The sequence below is a fragment of the Musca vetustissima genome, unplaced genomic scaffold (genome assembly GCF_032173495.1).
Source record: "Musca vetustissima isolate MV318-11 ecotype Yass unplaced genomic scaffold, APGP_CSIRO_Mvet_v1 utg96777, whole genome shotgun sequence".
NCBI lineage: Eukaryota > Metazoa > Arthropoda > Insecta > Diptera > Muscidae > Musca > Musca vetustissima.
The window spans coordinates 1-16818 of record NW_026885112.1 but is presented as its reverse complement, the minus strand read 5'-3'; positions in this window follow the sequence as shown (position 1 = coordinate 16818).

Here is a 16818-nt window from a genome sequence, read left to right as displayed (position 1 = left end):
TAAAGACCCACAAGGCGTGGATTTTTTAAAATAATTTTTTTCTAAAGACCCACAAGGCGTGGATTTTTTAAAATAATTTTTTTCTAAAGACCCACAAGGCGTGGATTTTTTAAAATAATTTTTTTCTAAAGACCCACAAGGCGTGGATTTTTTAAAATAATTTTTTTCTAAAGACCCACAAGGCGTGGATTTTTTAAAATAATTTTTTTCTAAAGACCCACAAGGCGTGGATTTTTTAAAAGAATATTTTTCTAAAGACCCACAAGGCGTGGATTTTTTAAAAGAATTTTTTTCTAAAGGCCCACAAGGCGTGGATTTTTTAAAAGAATATTTTTCTAAAGACCCACAAGGCGTGGATTTTTTAAAAGAATTTTTTTCTAAAGGCCCACAAGGCGTGGATTTTTTTAAAGAATTTTTTTCTAAAGGCGTGGATTTTTTTAAAGAATTTTTTTCTAAAGACCCACAAGGCGTGGATTTTTTAAAATAATTTTTTTCTAAAGGCCCACAAGGCGTGGATTTTTTTAAAGAATTTTTTTCTAAAGACCCACAAGGCGTGGATTTTTTAAAATAATTTTTTTCTAAAGGCCCACAAGGCGTGGATTTTTTTAAAGAATTTTTTTCTAAAGACCCACAAGGCGTGGATTTTTTTAAAGAATTTTTTTCTAAAGATTCTTTTAAAAGAATGCGTGGATTTTTTAAAATCATTTTTCTAAAGACCAGCTTTTACTCAATTTCCATACCAACCTATCAAAAACTCCAACTACACTCCTTCGCTTCAAAAAAATGTTTTTTGGATTTAAATCAAGTCAATGTCGGTATATGAAAATAATTCAACCCTCCCCCATACAAACAAAATTTGAACACACGAAAAAAAATTGTCTTACTGCCAGTACTGGACATTTCTCAAGAAATACTCCTCTAACAGAAGCTTATATTCATATACCATCAGGTTGCTTCTGCTGACGATCCTCCACTAGTAGTGGAGCTGGATGATTATGACGAAGATGATGACGACGACGACGAACGAAAATAAGTGAACCTCTGGATGATGACGATGATGATGGCAATACTTAAATGTGATGTTCCGTTTGGGTTTGGTAAATTCTTTTTCGATTTTTTTTTTTTTTTTTTTTTTTTTGAAGAGGGAGAGTACGTGCACTTGTAGCGAAGGCGTGTTACAAGAACCAAAACAAAGCAACAACAACACCAAAAATATAATAAACAAACTAACAACAATAAGAACGGCAACATTGTGAAAAAAGAACTACAACAATCTAGAGGAGGATGATTTTGCGGTATTCGCTTAGGCCACAGCCAAAACAGAAAAAAACGAAAGCCTTGGAAAAAATGGTTTTAAGATGCATATCTGAAATTAGTTTTCAAAATCTTCTACTATTGTTGTAGTTGTTCTTGTATTTTTGGCTTGCATATATTGCTGCTGTTATGTTGGTAGTCATTCTTCGTCAGAGGTTGTTGCTGCCGCTCCGACTCCTGCTTCTACATCAAAAATTTAACCTCCGCCTCCTATGCCACAACACAAAGATAGGCGGAGAGCGAGAGACCAATACACCAACAAACTTTTCATGTTAAATTTGAATTTCTTCGTCCGTGTTGTTGTTGGTTTTTCGTTAAGCATCACGGAGTAGCTGCTGCCGCATGCAAACCTGCCCAAACAAAACGAAAAGATGCTAATTATGAGCGGGTGGGAACCTGAGATAAATTGTTCCTGATGATGAATAATAAAATATATTATATTATAAAAATAACCTGGTATGCCAGGTTGCGGCATGTGAACATTGTCGGGGCTGTACGAAAATCTGCTGTGGTAGTGAAATGAATTGCTTAGGTTCACAAAATAATTTGATTTTTCTTCGTTTTTGGAGATTTTTTTTCAGCACAATTTTCTCATGATTTAGTTCTCATGCAGATGGATGCAGCTTTTTGGTTTGGGAAGAAACTATATCAACTTCGAGAAGCAGGTTATATTTAAATTGCAAATAAATTTTGTAAAAATATAAATAAAAAAATTATAGAAAAAATATTCTTTACAAATCCTGCTTTATTGATCTTTAAAAAAATATTCTTTGAAAAAATCCACGCCCTGTGGGTCTTTAGAAAAATATTATTTTAAAAAATCCACGCCTTGTGGGTCTTTGGAAAAATATTCTTTAGAAAAATATTCTTTTAAAAAATCCACGCCTTGTGGGTCTTTAGAAAAATATTCTTTAGAAAAATATTCTTTTAAAAAATTCACGCCTTGTGGGTCTTTGGAAAAATATTCTTTAGAAAAATATTCTTTTAAAAAATTCACGCCTTGTGGTTCCTTTGAAAAAATATTCTTTAAAAAATCCACGCCTTGTGGGTCTTTGAAAAATATTCTTTTAAAAAATCCACGCCTTGTGGGTCTTTGGAAAAATATTCCTTTAAAAAATCCACGCCTTGTGGGTCTTTGGAAAAATATTCTTTAAAAAAATATTCTTTTAAAAAATCCACGCCTTGTGGGTCTTTGGAAAAATATTCTTTAATAAATCCACGCTTTGATGTTCTTTGGAAAAATCTGCTTTTAAAAATTCACGCCTTGAAGGTCTTTGGAAAAATATTCTTTTAAAAATCCACGCCTTGAAGGTCTTTGGGAAAATATTCTTTTAAAAATCCACGCCTTGGGGAACCTTAGAAAAATATTCTTTTAAAAATCCACGGCTTGTGGGTCTTTAGAAGAATATTCTTTAGAAAAATATTCTTTAGAAAAATATTCTTTTAAAAAATCCACGCCTTGTGGGTCTTTAGAAAAATATTCTTTTAAAAAATGCACGCCTTGTGGGTCTTTAGAAAAATATTCTTTTACAAAATCCACGCCTTGTGGGTCTTTAGAAAAATATTCTTTTAAAAAATGCACGCCTTGTGGGTCTTTAGAAAAATATTATTTTAAAAAATCCACGCCTTGTGGGTCTTTAGAAAAATATTCTTTTAAAAAATCCACGCCTTGTGGGTCTTTAGAAAAATATTCTTTTAAAAAATCCACGCCTTGTGGGTCTTTAGAAAAATATTCTTTTAAAAAATCCACGCCTTGTGGGTCTTTAGAAAATATTCTGTTAAAAAATCCACGCCTTGTGGGTTTTTAGAAAAATATTATTTTCAAAAGTTCAAAGTTTCAAAAGTTCACTTTTCTTTAAAAATCCACGCCTCTTATAGACCTCTTCTAGGCCTTGAAAAAATTTTCTTTAAAAAATCCACGCTTCTTATAGACCTCTTCTAGGCCTTGAAAAAATATTCTTTAAAAAATCCACGCTTCTTATAGACCTCTTCTAGGCCTTGAAAAAATATTCTTTAAAAAATCCACGCCTCTTTTAGACCTCTTCTAGGCCTTGAAAAAATATTCTTTAAAAAATCCACGCCTCTTATAGACCTCTTCTAGGCCTTGAAAAAATATACTTTAAAAAATCCACGCCTCTTATAGACCTCTTCTAGGCCTTGAAAAAATATTCTTTAAAAATCCACGCCTCTTATAGACCTCTTCTAGGCCTTGAAAAAATTTTCTTTAAAAGTCCACGCCTTTTATAGACCTCTCCTAGGCCTTGAACATTTTTTCTTTAAAAATTAACGCCTCTTATACAACTCTTCTATGCCTTGAACAAATTTTCTTTAAAAATCCACGCCTTTTATAGACCTTAAAAATATTCTTCAAAAAATCCACCCCTCTTATAGGCCTTGAAAAAGTGTTCTGTAAATAAATGCAAGTCTCTGATAGTACTTAGAAACTATTTTTTTAAAAATCTATGGTTATTACGGTCCAAAAAATATAGTGATTATTTATTAAATACATAATGACAATGTAACGCCGTTTTAATAATGCCTCACGTTAGGTGCAATTTATGGGTGGAGCTGGGGTAATAAATGTTAAATAATATTGAGAAAATTATGAAGAAAAAAAACAAACCGACCACAACCATAGACGACACTCAACACACCCATTGACTAAATGGAGATGTTAAATATCTGCAGCAATGAATTGACTGGGAGACATCATGCCATTGCCATGGAGGCTGATGATGGTGGTTTTTCAAAATGATGAATCATAAAAAAATACTACTCACCATAGTTGTATGGTCGGACAAATAGATGGGTAGAAAATATTGCTAGCAAAAAAACACCTCATCAATTGCATGTCGAATGGACCAAAAATCTATTAAAGTTGAAAATGTTTCTCTGCCTCCTATTTGTTGTTGTTGGCCCATACCACAAATAGTTTAGCTGTTTTTGTTTTTTGTATTGCTTTTGTTATAGTTAGATTTGTAACAAGAGCAACATACCTGGAAAACAAATAACAAAATAGTAAAGTATTTTGTAATAGTGGTATAGTGTGGTAGACGACTATAGGAAAAAAATTCCACAAATAACAACAACAATAAAATTAACAATTTTGAAAAATTTAATACAAAAAAGTAAAACTGTAACATATGACTAAGAAATGACACTAGCGTACTCGTCTTCAACATGTCAAAGAATTTTCCTACTCCTGTAAAAGAACCAATGGTGCCGTATGGACGCACTCTACCGCAGTTCTCAGGACGAAATTGTGGAAAGTTTGAATAGAATTTAACTACATAAGTAATACATTAGGCGCCGGATAACTTATGTTGACCGACCTTACCGTTGCTTTGTAAAAAATCGCAAAGGTTTCTTTGACAGAGCATGAAGAGATGCCGGCAAGCGACATGAGGGCCTTATTTAATTTTGTCGTAGAAGACTTATATAAACTGTCGAATGCAACATCCCGAATTTGTGTACCATCGTGTGGCTTTGCATACCGCAAGGTTGCTAGTAGAGGTGAACCGAAGATATCGAGTTCGCTTCTGTTCTCAGCATCAGTGGTCATTGGTGCCGTCAAGGTTGTTTTGCGGACAGATTGGGGATTGTGCAGACTTTCGGTGCGTACCACATATATAAGAGAGTGATTGTGATGCATGAATTTATTCGTGACGTAACATATGTACTGGACTGGGCAAATTTTCGCTTTGGCTTATGGGACTGGGCTTACGGATTTATGTGGGATGATTGAAGACTGGAAGCATGTATTGACAGAATGCAGCTACTCAGTGACACTATGTATGTAGGGGCGGGATGAAATTTCAATAGGGTACCTGAAGACGATCGTGAAGCATTTAGGAGAACGATGGAACCTATTGGAGGTGGTCTTCGTACATAATCAACTGGGGGAAAGCCGTTGGCTTGTTGTTGTTGTAACAACTATCTACATATTTTTTTTGTACTTTCTTATATTCCTGCTCTGACTCTTTCGTTTCATGGTTTAAAAAGTTTGCAAACTGGATCTACGGCATACAAATAGATTTTGAAGATAGATGAGGCAGAAGACCACCTGCAGGGCATGTATCTGGTATCGTGCTGTCAATTCGGACCCAATACGTCGATATGACCCCTCCTTGGAGAACTCCCTGTTTCACTCTACTAGTTGTTGACTTCTTGCTTCTGAATTTCACATATAACTAGTTAAGAGGTTGGTATTCTCTATGCCCACTAACAGGATAGCGTGAGTGACAATATCGAAGACTTTCCACAAGACACTAAAACTGCGTGGTTATGAATTGTAATGTTATTGTTGTTCTGTGCATCTTCCGGAATCCATAGAGTACTGGTTTTCAACTGGGAACCTACTTCTCTCAGAGTAGGGAAAATCATCAGACTTTGGGTATGCATCCAGCAGGCATATGTGCAAAAATTTAACGGCGGGATGTACACGATAAGCTCATTTATCTCAGCAGTTCCACACTTCACATTTTTTATATTTGGATCATTAGAGTCTAGCTCAGGCGAGATAAGTCTGTACTGTACAAAGTGGTGCAACCAGAAAGCAAGTCCACCCACATCCGCTTCTAATTCTATCCTTTCGAAACACTTTGTTACCATCGCAAATGCACAAGCTACAGATGTCAGTCAGCTTTATTGATTGGCTGATTTTATTCCACAGTCCTTTGCAGTTAAACTGAGAAAACGATGCATTTCCTGGGCGTTGTACAACAACATATTTACACCACATGCAGCATTTTTTTTTTTTTTTTTTTTGTAGAGCAGATTGTGGTTCTATAGTCGGCATAGGACTGAACAGCCCTGGAATGGACCATCGCACAATTGTAATGCTTATCACCGAAGTTGTCCTGTGATGAATGTGTTTTCGACAAACGGTGCAGAACCAAAGTCCGGGAATACTTCCTATCTCGGCGCGAGCAAAAGGCTTCGGAGCAGACCTCTCTGGATATAATGTCGCTCCTATATTAGATGAGGTGGTAGCCCATAGTCGGAAACATCCTTCAAGTCAATTTGATGCATGTTTGTAGCGAATAGTGATGAGTCTGGCTGCTGAGGAGATTTTTGGTATTACATCGTGTTTGGTGGGTTTCCTCTTCTTCTTATCTATGTGGATGATGTGACGGCTAATTATTTGAATATTTCAGTTTATTGTTTGCGTTGTTATGGTCCGATGCTCCTGTCCCATTGTGCAGGCCATGAGAACATCATGTTTTCCGACTAGTCCGTTTAGTTGCCTCATTCAACTGTTGCGAACTGGGATCTGTGCTGCTGATCCAGTTTGTAGCTAGGTCCGAGTGAGTAGTCTTTCCCTGGCTAGTGTTTTTTGGTTTGGGTTACCAAACCGAACTTGTTCTCACACTGGTAGTGGTTTCGCACCCGAGCATGAGGGAATATTTTTTCGTACCGCGGGTGCTGGATGGCCCCAGATCTTTAGCTCTAGTTCAGCCGTTGGTGTGCCTCCATCCTGAAAATTTCGCAGGCGTTATGTTTTCGCCCCTCACCACAGATATTATTTAGTAACCCATTACCACAATAGAGAGCGGAAACATGACACTGATCGCTTTGAATTTTTCCATGAAGTTCCAGTTATGGGCAACGCCTATAATTTTCGGTGATGATCAAATGAAAATTTTGGGATGAAATGAACCGAAAACTTAATTTGTTGGTGTTTTTTCGAGTTGATCTATAGGCCACAATTATAAGCCAAACATCACAGCACAACCTACTGTGAAGGGAATCTGGACAAGTAATTTGGATTAGTAATATAAGGAAAATATGTAAGTCTAAGGAAGAGGTGCTATTGGCCTCTAATCGGACAAGAGGGTACACATATCATGAAATATTGCCCAGGCCAGAAATAACATCCGCAGAACGTTAGAGTTCCAGGGTACCTAGTGTAGTCGGCCCCGTCCGACTATACTGCTCCGCTGACTGGTTCAGGACTTTTGGCACTTGTTTCAACCAAAGCGACTTAAATTTTATTTCTCAGTGGGTTTCAAATCTTTCTACAATGAAGGCCAATATCGGCCACGTAAACATCGGCAGGTTCAAGTTCTTAGCCCAACTTCCCTGGTCGCAATTTACCTCCCATAAAAAATTCCCAATCAATTACAGATATTATAAATGTCCAGCTGCTTTTTGTCACCTATTGAAAATAAAATACAATTTGTAAACCTGTGTAATGCCATACGAAACTCCGCCAGACATTGTGGAAGCCAAATAGTTTGTTGCAAACTTTTAAGCAAATATTTCGCTTTAGCCAATATCACTTTTGTTGTTGTAGAAAACGACAGTTAATACAACAACCACATGAAGCCATGCAACAACTTGGTTGTTAAGTGGTGTTGGTTGGTGTCGGTTGCTCTCCAGGTGATGATAATAGCAAACGACATGCTGCTGGTGATCATAATGATCAGCAGCAACAACACCAACAACAATAAGAAACAACAGTAACATGATCACACAATGGCTGTTAGTAGTATTTTTTTGTTGTCTTTCAGTGTTTAGTGTTGGCTATATGCGGTTGATGGGTAATTAGTGTTGAATAATAGAAATAATATTAAGTAGCATGAATGTGGCTGGAACTGGAACTGAAACTGGTGGCTGAATGGTGGCTGCTGGTGTAACAACAGTCATAACTGTCTGCATGCTATATATATTGGGTGATACGTCTGTCCGTCTGTCTTTTTATTGTTGTTGCTGTTCGGTAGACAAATATACCATTTTGTATAATATCTGTAATAACAATTGAGGTTATTAAGTGCTAAACATAGCTTATGTTGTGTTGCAGGCTGGCAGGCGATCACTAGTGCTGTATGTTAATTACAATAATAATAATATCGAAAAATCATCATCATCAGCAGCAGCATTGTATAATAACATTATTATTGTTGGGAGCCAGACAACGGCAAAGCGGCAAATCCAATCATCAATGGCATGTAGATTAATGAATGGATGAAAAACACAAACAAAAGACTTAAGACACAAACACGGGCGTAAGGGGTTAGAAATGCAAACGGTTTAGTCAATTATTCGATTGGGGTGGCGATGAGGCTAAATAAGAAATTAAAATCTTATTGGAATTTCTATTTTGTTATTCCATTATATATGTGTTCAAAGGATATGCGTTAGTTCCGCTACTCACCACCAGGGGGACAAAGGAATTTAGATTGCTTATATGAAAATTATTTCAATATTCTCTAAAAATCCACGCCTTGTGTAGGTCCCTGAAAAAATATTCTTTAAAAAATCCACGCCTTGTGTAGGTCCCTGAAAAAATATTCTTTAAAAAATCCACGCCTTGTGTAGGTCCCTGAAAAAAATATTCTTTAAAAAATCCACGCCTTGTGTAGGTCCCTGAAAAAAATATTCTTTAAAAAATCCACGCCTTGTGTAGGTCCCTGAAAAAAATATTCTTTAAAAAATCCACGCCTTGTGTAGGTGTAGGTCCCTGAAAAAAATATTCTTTAAAAAATCCACGCCTTGTATAGGTCCCTGAAAAAATATTCTTTAAAAAATCCACGCCTTGTATAGGTCCCTGAAAAAATATTCTTTAAAAAATACACGCCTTGTATAGGGCCCTGAAAAAATATTCTTTAAAAAATCCACGCCTTGTATCGGTGCCTGATAAAATATTCTTTAAAAAATCCACGCCTTGTATAGGTCCCTGAAAAAATATTCTTTAAAAAATCCACGCCTTGTATAGGTCCCTGAAAAAATATTCTTTAAAAAATCCACGCCTTGTATAGGTCCCTGAAAAAATATTCTTTAAAAAATCCACGCCTTGTATTGATGCTTGAAAAAATATTCTTTAAAAAATCCACGTCTTCTATTTGTCCCTAAAAAATTATTCTTAAAAAATATCTGCAAAAAATCCAGTCCTCAGTTGGTCCTTAAAAAATATGTTTTAAAAAATCAACGCTTTCTACTGGTCCTTAAAAGTATTCCTTTAAAAATCCACACCTTGTGTTACTCCATAAAAAATTCTTTAAAAAACCAAGCCTTGTGTTACACCTTAAAAATCTTCTTTAAAAAATCTAAACCTTGTATTGCTCTTTAAAAAGTGCTTTGTGTCTCTCCCGAAAAAATACTCTTTAAAAAATCAAATCCTGTTGTAGGTCCTTGAATAATTATGTTTACAAAATTAACGCTTTGGTGTGATCATTGAATAAATTTTCTTTACAAAATCAACACCTTGGTTTGGTCCTTGAAAATTTGTTAGTTTAAAAAATCCACGCCTTGTCATAGTCGATCCTTGAGAAAATATTCTTTCAAACTCCATGCCCTCTATTTATCCCTGAAAAAATTTCTTTAAAAATCCACGTCTGTAAAGCCCTCCAGTAATTTTTAATAAAAAAAAATTCACCTCAGACCGAACTTATAATCATTTTTACTCGTAATTATTTACTAACCGTTACTCTCTCTAAATCCAAATGTACTTTCTATGCCTGACCTAATCCTCTAGCTCCGCACTTAATTACCATTCACATATACATATTTGTTTTTCTTTTGCTTTGCATATGCGTGACATCTCATTTATTTCAGTAATGAAACTAATTTTATATCCCACCATATTTGATGTGGAAAATGTTATAATTAAAACAAAAAAAAACTGAATTTGACAGCAGGCACTAAAATGCATATTGCATGGCACATCAACTCTACACAAATCCTCAGGTAATAAAAAATGATATTACTCCATAATTATAATGACAACTTTTCACTTTACAAGCCTTCGTTGTTCGTCGCAAATGAAATGCAATCTCTGTGACAAGCAAAAGCAAAAATTAACTTGCAATATTTCTTGACAAATATAACGAAAAGAAGAGTAGAGTAGAAGAAGAGATTGCAAATACAGCAATTAATTAACGGGTAATGCGAAATAATAGTTGTAAAATCCATTTTTACATACATGCATATTTTCGTAATAGTAGATGAATATTGAGTAAGTATAATGCACACGTTTATTAGAGTGGGTAATTGTGGTCGAAACTCGTCTAATTTGATATTTTGGATTCTCATTGGGTAGAAAAAATTCTTTACAAAATTTCAACCGAACTAAAAATATTAATACCGGTCCACGGTTTGATATAGCTTCCGTAGTTTGGCACACATTTCCCGAACAAACTATTTTTTATTTCGATTAGGGGAATTTTGACAATACGTGTAGGCAGAACATTATCAATTAAGGTCAAGGCTTGCGCACAGCTTCCATATAAAAGTACCAGCTTTGAAGTGGCAGCAAATTTAATATTCTAGCATTTTCCCACAGAAGCCGATGTAAAATGTTCGAATTTCGAGGTCTGTCTGACATAACCTAAGCCAAATGTGGAATGCGACCAGGTTATATACCAGCTTCACACAGTATACAAATGTCTGTCCATCTGTCTGTTTGGCCGGCTGGTGCACACAATAACTTTCGAAGAGAGTAACCGATTTCAAAGAAATCGTAATATTTCTTCAAAACTTAGAACAAGTTTGAAGATGGGAAAAATCGGCCCCACTACTTTTGGTACATCGCCCACAAAATAGTGTTGAAAATGCATTTTATAAAATCATATAAATAGAGAATCCGATTCAAATCAAACTTTGTACGACCAAATGTTGTGTACATACCTGTATATTGTTGTGAGATCGGGCTTATCGGTCCAATCCTTCAATCCTGAAACTTTGTAAATCTTATAACACACGAACGGAAAATCAAAATCGTTCCACTCCTTCTAGTACCTCGCCCACAATGGGTTAACATTTGGAAAATTTGTTAATACAATAATTATGTTGTCGAATGTCCGACTTGAGGCTAATTATGCACATCTTAATATTTCTTTCAAACTTAATTCAAGGTGGCAAATGGAATCCACAGGTCCACTCCTGCTGGTAACTTCCACACAAATAAAATTGTCTACATTTTGCTGAAAATTAATTATACCCTACACAACTATGTTCTTAGGGTATTATAGCTTTGTGCAGCCCCAAGAGTATGTAACGCCGCGAAATATTAGTCCTACACCCACCATTAAGTATACCGATCGTCATATCTCGACTAGCTGAATCGATCTAGACATGTATAATTTGTAAACACGATACAGACCACAGTTATGGACCAATCTTCACAAAAAGTTGCATGTAGGATGGGTTCTATTGTTTTTGGTAAAGATCGGTTAATCGGGGATGCCGCAACTATAACTCAAACATCGAAATTTTACATGGAGAGGGGGATCTGGCCAAAGACTAAGCATGCCTGTTTTGACCAAGACTTTTGTGTTAAAAATTACAAAATTTGTATTCTATAGCGTATATATTCACTCCTGAAGGACATGAAGTCGAGAAGTTGATAGTATATCCAAGAGAAGTGGTTGACCTTTATATAGATACCAATTGTATTGTCGTATGTACTCGGATGTGGGAGTTACACTTAAATATTTACGGGTCCTTACGTATTCAAATATTATTTAGTAACCCATTACAACTCTAGAGAGCGGAAATAAAGCGCTAATCGCTTTGAATGGTATGGTCAAGGACTACGCCTACTATAATTTGATGATCGATGATGATCAGATAATAATATAGGAATGAAGTAGACCGAAATCATAATTTTTATGTTTCTGTTTCGAGTCGAGTTCGAGGCCACATTATAAGCCGAACATCTCAACACAATCCACGGAATATTCGGAAAATATGTCAATGTAAGCAAATATCATGAAATATTGCACAGGCTCAGAATAAAATCCGTAGAAAGTTAGAGTTCCGTGGTAGTTATGTAGGGTATCGTATGGTCGGCCCCGTCCGACTATACTGCTCCGCTCACTGGTTTTATGTTATAATGCGAACGAACTATCCGATTTGAATTAAACTTTGCAAAACCTAATATTTTAATCAAGTCTGCATAAGTTAGGAAAATGCGGCCTTTCGGTCCACTCCTTCTAGTACCTCCATATATAGGGACTTTTGTGCACCATTTACATGAAATCGGACGAAACTATATATGGGAGCTATATCTAAATCTATACCGATTTGCTCGAAACTTCACAGACATCATTCTCGGCTCAATTCAGTACGTTATGTCAAATTTCGTGCAAATCGAAAGATATATAGGGACTTTGGTGCACCATTTACATGAAATCGGACGAAACTATATATGGGAGCTATATCTTAATCTGGACCGATTTTCACGAAACTTGGCAGACATCACTCTATGCTCAATTCAGTACGTTATATCAAATTTCGTGCAAATCGAAATATATATAGGGACTTTGGTGCACAATTTACATGAAATCGGACGAAACTATATATGGGAGCTATATCTAAATCTGGACCGATTTTCTCGAAACTTGGCACACAACATTCTAGACTATGTTCAGTACGCTATACCAAATTTCGTGCAAATCGAAAGATATTTAGGGACTTTGGTGCACCATTTACATGAAATCGGACGAAACTATATATGGGAGCTATATCTAAATCTATACCGATTTTCTCGAATCTTCACAGACATCATTCTCGGCTCAATTCAGTACGTTATGTCAAATTTCGTGCAAATCGGAATATATATAGGGACTTTGGTGCACCATTTACATGAAATCGGACGAAACTATATATGGGAGCTATATCTTAATCTGGACCGATTTTCACGAAACTTGGCAGACATCACTCTATGCTCAATTCAGTACGTTATGTCAAATTTCGTGCAAATCGAAAGATATATAGGGACTTTGGTGCACAATTTACATGAAATCGGACGAAACTATATATGGGAGCTATATCTAAATCTGGACCGATTTTCTCGAAACTTGGCACACAACATTCTAGGCTATGTTCAGTACGCTATACCAAATTTCGTGCAAATCGAAAGATATTTAGGGACTTTGGTGCACCATTTACATAAAATCGGACGAAAATATATATGGGAGCTATATCTAAATCTGGACCGATTTTCACGAAATTTGGCAGACATCACTCTAGGCTCAATTCAGTACGTTATGCCAAATTTCATGCAAATCGAAAGATATATAGGGACTTTGGTGCACAATTTACATGAAATCGGACGAAACTATATATGGGAGCTATATCTAAATCTGGACCGATTTTCTCGAAACTTGGCATACATCATTCTAGGCTCAATTCAGTACGTTATACCAAATTTCATGCAAATCGAAAGATATATAGGGACTTTGGTACACCATTTAAATTAAATCGGACGAAAATATATATGGGAGCTATATCTAAATCTGAACCGATTTTTCCCAATTTCAATAGGGTTCGTCCTTGGGCCAAATAAATGAGCTGTGCCAAATTTCATCCAATTCGGATCATAAATGCGACCTGTACTTTGCTCACAAAAATACATGGACAGACAGACGGACGGACGGACATGCATAAATCAACTTAGAAATTGAGTCTATGCATATTCTCAAAAGGAACCATGGGTCTATCTCGTTTCCTTTTGCCTGTTACAAACATATGCACAAAGACATAATACCCTGTACCATAGTGTGGTGAAGGGTATAATCATAAAGAACTGTGGATCGATTAGCATTGCTATAGCTTCTCATATGATGTTTGGTAACCACACAGCTACTTTTCGATATTTTGTTAGTTTAACCAAACCACCAGCGAACCCACCGTAATGTTTACCAGTCGACTTATATCGTCTTTATATATTATAATATATCAGAAAATGGATAATTAGTTAAGCTTAACTTATTAAAATGTCGTTGTGTTAAGATATGTATATATCTAGCATAGTCAGTTTCAAGTTAGTAACCCAGCAAACAAAATTATGTCATCCATTAATAGTCATATTTTCAGCTGCGAAACATGTTAAGAAATAGAATAACCGACTTGATTTTTTAACCCTAAACACCAGTCCTAAAAATCTACTTGGTGATTTTTGAAACGAGGTAACTTCTAAAATTTTAAAGGGACTGTTGTCACAATTCTATATGTTTATGTTTAGAGTTGAGAATGATTATCGGCAGAGCATATCGTCGGTAATTTAATTTACTTTATTATATAAAATTTTAATTATGAAACGATATTAGTTTTGGGTTAGTTCTAATAAATCATGGAATCTGTAAATGTTCCGCATCTAGTATAGCTGTATAAGTAAATTTTCAAAAATATTGTGTTTCTTATCCTTTGCAAATTTTATATTTTCCCTACAAAATGTTTTGCTGGGTTACACTCGCTGCCAAAATGCTTCACTGTTATGACAATAGACAACCGTTTACAACTACAACAGCTATATTAAGTATATTAAGTAGTAGTAGTAGTTGAACGTCTCCGTCGTCTGACTATAATTTAGTATTTGCTAATTACACAGTAATGTGCGTTTGTTCAGCAGCAACACAACAACAACAAAAATTGCCACCTCCTCATTGAGAAGCTAGAGAAGGAGGTAAAGCCAATACAATAGCAACAGTAGTGGCAAATACAAAAGTCACAAGTTAGTGAGTGACTTCAAAGCTTAGAAATGAAAGATGAAGAAGAAAACACGGATAAGATAAAAAATAATATATATCTTATGAAAAAAAAAAAAAAAAAACAAGAGAAGGTGTATAACTCCTTCTATTTTTTTGCTTCTCCATCAGCATGGCATGGTTAAGAAGAATGCAAGAAAGAAAATTTGAAAAAAAAAACTTCTTGGTCTTATGCACGATTCCTCCACCAAAATGAAGAAGAGGGTCAGACTACAAATGACACAGCTAAGCATTAACCACAAAACAGCCATAATGGATCGTAGGTTTAGAGTTCAAACATCAGCAGTGGAAATCTAAAAAAATAAGGAAAGAAATCGTAATAGCTAACATGAAAATTGTGCGTCTACAATGGACTCGAAATGCAGTCTGTTTTCTTTTTGATGTTGTTGTATCGTCTGCTAGTGGTTGTGGGTGTTGTATCGCCAAAGCCAATTGGCAATTATGTACAAACGAACTGCTAATTGCTTTGGGGAGGTGGCCCTGAAATCTTCCGCAACCCATACCATCACAGTGGTCAAACACTTTAATCATAAATTCTTTATAAAGATATCTGCTAAGCTCCTGTGGTGTACTATAGAGCAGAAGTAAGCAGCACAGCTTAGGGTAACACCTGTACAAAAAAAGCCGTATGTATTGAGGCGATTTAATGAAGAGTGGTGTCAACGACGTTAGGGCACCTTACACATGGTATGTAATGCAACAATACTCAATAAATGACAATCAATTTTTTCTATAAAAAAAAAACACCTCAAGAAAATTTGTTTTCTATAGAATACCAGTAAGGAAATAAGTAGAATCGGATTGGGCCGACTATATGATACCCTTCACTACTTTGGATGTATTGTACATAAGTATACATCGAAGGAAGGAACATACTTATGTCTTTCTGCAACCTATGATAAATTTAATTTCATTCGGGCAGATTTAGAGTCGTCTGCCTACCATGGAACAAATTTATGGAAAACGATAAATATACTTGGGAGCTACATCGAAATCTGAACCGATTTTCCGAAACTCACCACACATAATTCCATACCCAATTCAGTACGCTATGCCAAATTTCGTGCAAATCGATGATTATAAAGGGGCTTGGCGCCCCATTTACCTAAAATCGGACGAAAATATATATGGGAGCTATATCTAAATCTGAACCGATTTCCACGAAATTTAACACACATCAATCTAGACTTTATTCAGTACGATATGCCAAATTTCGTGCTAATCGAAGAATACATGGGGACTTTGGTGCACTATTTACCTAAAAACGGACGAAAAATATATATGGGAACTATATCGAAATATGAACCGATTTTCACGAAATTTAACACACATCGTTCTAGACTTAATTCAGAACGCTATGCCAAATTCCATAAAAATCGAAGGGTACAAAGGGACTTTGGTGCACTATTTACCTAAAATCGGACGAAAAATATATATGGGGACTATATCTAAATCTGAACCGATTTTAACGAAATTAAACAAACATCGTTCTAGACTTAATTCTGAACGATATGGTAAATTCCATGCAAATCGAAGGATATAAAGGGACTTTGGTGCACCATTTACTTTAAATCGGACACATGTATATATGGGAGCTATATCTAAATCTGAACCGATTTTCACGAAACTTAACACACATTGTTCTGGACTTAGTTCAGTACGCTATGCCAAATTTCGTGCAAATCGAAAAATATATAGGGACTTTGGTGCACCATCTACATTAAATCGGACAAAAATATAAATGGGAGCTATATCTAAATCTGATCCAGTACTTTGTTTACAATTTAACATGGACAAACAGACAGACAGAAAAACGGACGGACGGACATGCATAAATCGACTTAGAATGTGATTCTATGCATATTCTCAAAAGGAACCATGGGTCTATATCGTTTCCTTTTGCATGTTACAAAGATATGCACAAATACATAATACCCTGTACCAAGGGTATACAAAATAGGATGGATCGAATTTCCATCTGCCATTGGCCATTTCTTAAACGGATGATGACTGG